At 36.6% G+C, this 3489-nt stretch overlaps 1 pseudogene; it reads right to left on the bottom strand.

Moving 5' to 3' along the window:
• Window positions 1-2579: 2579 nt before the first annotated feature.
• LOC132280407 (small nucleolar RNA R71) lies at window positions 2580-2678 on the bottom strand (annotated as a pseudogene).
• Between the last annotated feature and the right edge of the window lie 811 nt (window positions 2679-3489).

The raw sequence follows: 3489 nt of genomic DNA, 5'->3' as shown, positions 1-3489 counted from the left end.
TAAGCGACACGAAACAGAGCTCAGAAAAGAAAATTAAACGAAAAAAATTCATTTGTAAAATTTCAGGAAAAAGGAAAGGAAGGTAAATGACTGGGTCGTTACACAACCCCAGCTCATTTTGGGTGTCATTTGACCTACCTATATAAGGATAAGGATTACTTTTTGTAATAAAGAAGATAAAGGATCATATTGTGTATTATCTCATATCATACCATACCTTAGAGAACTCTTAGAGAGAAAGAAAAGAAGAGGAGGAGGCTAGATACACCATTGGAGACTCTTCATCAACCAAGGAGCAGATTTCTTCCATGGTGCTTGCCCTTGAGGGTTGGAGGACATCATCTATGAGTGGCTAGACATCCTCTTGGGGCTAGAGTTAGCCCTAAGCATGCTTTCTATTTCTTAATTTATGTATTTTTGAGGAGATTTGTATTGTGATTCATGTCTTGACACTTTTGTATATATATATATATCTTGTTTCTTCAATGATTTATATGGTTTAATGCTTCCAATTGATCATTTCATTCTATCCATATGTCTATATATGTTAGAATAGATGTTCATGTGTTTGTCTCTATTTCTTGTGTTATTAATTCATGTCCATGTGTGTTGATGCTATAGATCTAGAGATTGTCATGACTTAGTGCTTAATGCTATGTTCTTGTGGTTTATTTTATTGTTCATACTCATTTCTTGATGGATTGTGCCTCTCCCTTAGTTTAATTAGTTTAATTTCATGTCAATAGCTTAGTTGTACTATAATTGTTAAATGGGAGGACAATCCATGCTTGTTGTTGATGTTCCATACTTATGAAAGCAAGTAACATGTATCTCTAACCTTGTGATGTGTTTGGATTGTGAGCTTAAAGAAAGGATTAATGTCTTAATTTGATATGTTGTGCTATCCACCGTGTTGTTTAGACAATATATACTTAATTTGTCATCCATGCTTGTTGAAACAACCACACATATACACTTTATTGCAATACATGTTCTTCCCCTCATTAATCATTCATTAAAGGTGTAGAAAAGCTATGCTTAGTGGTGATCTCTAAACCCCAAGATCTCTCTCTATCTTTTATTCTCTCTATTGTATTATTGCTTACTTTAATTTAATTTACATCTAGTTTAATTCAACCAACCAACCACTATTTTGATCACCCAACCTACTAATCCTAATTTTGATTCCTCAAGCTAGTATGACAACTCAATCCCATGGGACGATCCCTTCTCACTCATATTACATAGTACAGGTGTTAAGTGGTTTATAAATTTAAATTATGGTGTGCACTTGACACTAATTTAAAAACTTAAAGTTTTGTGTATTGTTTTGTGCGACCTCCGAGCCGACAAAATAGCTTTTGGCGCCGTTGCCGGGGATTGATTGATTCGCAACGTCGTATTTGTGGAATCAATTAGGAATTAGTACTCTTTTGATCGTGTCTTTACTTTGTTTTCAATTTTTGTTACTTATTGTGTTTGTTCTTGATTGACAAAGAGCATTGAGCTAGAAAGCAAGCAAAGAAGCATTCAAGCAAAGGAGCTAAGCAAGCGAAAGAAAAATGTTAAAAAAATTTTTTAAAAAATTGCTAAGCTAAGTTATAAATTTGGAGTTGAAGTGCTAAAGGACCTTTGTGAACTTTTCTTTACTCATCCCTTAGTTAAATCATCGGCCCGCGTGGAGGCTTATAATTCAATTCTTAGATAAATCGTGAGCACACGTAGAGGCAATTTAGTTTTCTTGCATATTGTTAAAGCATGGGAGTATGAACATTGTATGTGGAGGAAGTTCATTGATTATTGATTTGTTGTGAAGGTGAAGTGTTTGTTGTTATTGCTTGTTGTGTTGCTTTGTGCATGCATGGTCGTAGATCATTGAGACCCACTCTTGTCCCTTTAAATTTTCATCTTGAATCCATTGTTCGAAACCCTAGGGGAAGAGGTAGTTCTAGTCAATCCATTTCATCAGTGGAAGGACACAATGAGGACCTTGTGGAGGACCTTGGTCACATAGACCAACAAGGTATCCTCCACCCTAATGTGCATCATGATAACATGCAAGTACCATTAGGCATGCCAAGGCCATATGTTCATCCACCACAACAACAAGGCCAAGTTCCATTGGGAATGCCAAGGCCAATCTATGCTCCACCACCTCCCATCATTCAAGGCAACCAAGGTGCCCATGTTGCACCTCCAATTGTTAATCCTCCCCTTTCTTTAAGAGATCACTATGTGCCTAATGAATATAATGCACCCACATGCATTCAATTGCCACCATTTAGAACATATCACTATGAAATCAAGCCACAAACCATTCAAATGCTTCCTAATTATCATAGACTTCTAAGTGAAGAACCTTACAAGAATTTGGATGAGTTTCTTGAAGTATATTCCACCGTAAAATATACGAACATGTCGAAAGAGGTCTTAAGGCTTAAACTTTTTCCATTCACCCTTAAAGACAAGGCAAAATATTGGTTTAACAATCTTAGGCCTTTTTCAATAACTTCTTGGGCGGAAATGCAACAAGAGTTCTTAAAGAAGTACTATCCAGTTTCTAAGACCAATGCCATGAGAACCTCAATTCGAGAATTTTCACATGGGGATGGAGAAACATTTTATAAGGCATGGGAACGCTTTAATGAATTGCTTAGGAAATGTCCACATCATGACATGCCCAAATGGCAATTAGTTCAATATTTCTTTGAGAGCTTATCGGACAATTACAAAGGCATGGTTGATGCTTCCATGGGTGGCTCTTACATTGATAGGCATGAGGATGACGTGTGGCATCTTTATGAGAGCATGAGTGAAAATTTTTTGCATCGTACTTTATCTTCGAAGAATGGTAGAAATTCTGGTGGTAGGAAGAGTGTTGGCTTACATCAAGTCAATCACTCCAATAAAATTGCCGCCGAGATGAAATCATTATCTTAAAGGTTTGATCAATTTTTTTATCAACCAAAACTTGGCGAATCAAGTATCTTCCTTCCCTAACCATTCTCATCATGTATCTAATGAAACATGTATGACTTGTTCAAGTGTTTTACATTCTACTTCCAATTGTCCCCATGGACATATGCAAATTGAGCATCATAAACAAGCAAATGTTGTTTTTGCTAATCAAGGGAACAACCCTTATGGAAATCATTACAATCCTAGTTGGAGGAATCACCCGAATTTCTCTTGGAAAAACCAAGGGGAGGGCTCAAACCCTTCCCAAGGCAATTTTCAAGGAAAGTACATTCCACCTCCACTACAAGGCCAAGGTTCCCAAGGTTTTAGATCATCATATCAATCACAAGGAAACCAATTTTTAAATTCTCATTTTCCTAATCAACCATCATATTCCCAAGGAAATGTTAGAAGTCCCGCTTTTGAAGAGAAAGTTTTAACCGCTTTGGGTACTTTGGAGGCAAACACATAATTGCTTCATTCTCACTCTCAATCCATTGCTAAGCTAGAAACCCAAGTAGGGCAAATAAC

This window comes from Cornus florida, unplaced genomic scaffold (genome assembly GCF_030987335.1).
Source record: "Cornus florida cultivar Cherokee Brave unplaced genomic scaffold, ASM3098733v1 CherokeeBrave_3.0.0_Hap2_Chr10, whole genome shotgun sequence".
Lineage (NCBI taxonomy): Eukaryota > Viridiplantae > Streptophyta > Magnoliopsida > Cornales > Cornaceae > Cornus > Cornus florida.
Note: the sequence above shows the minus strand (reverse complement) of the source record. Positions and strands in the feature narration are given on the sequence as shown.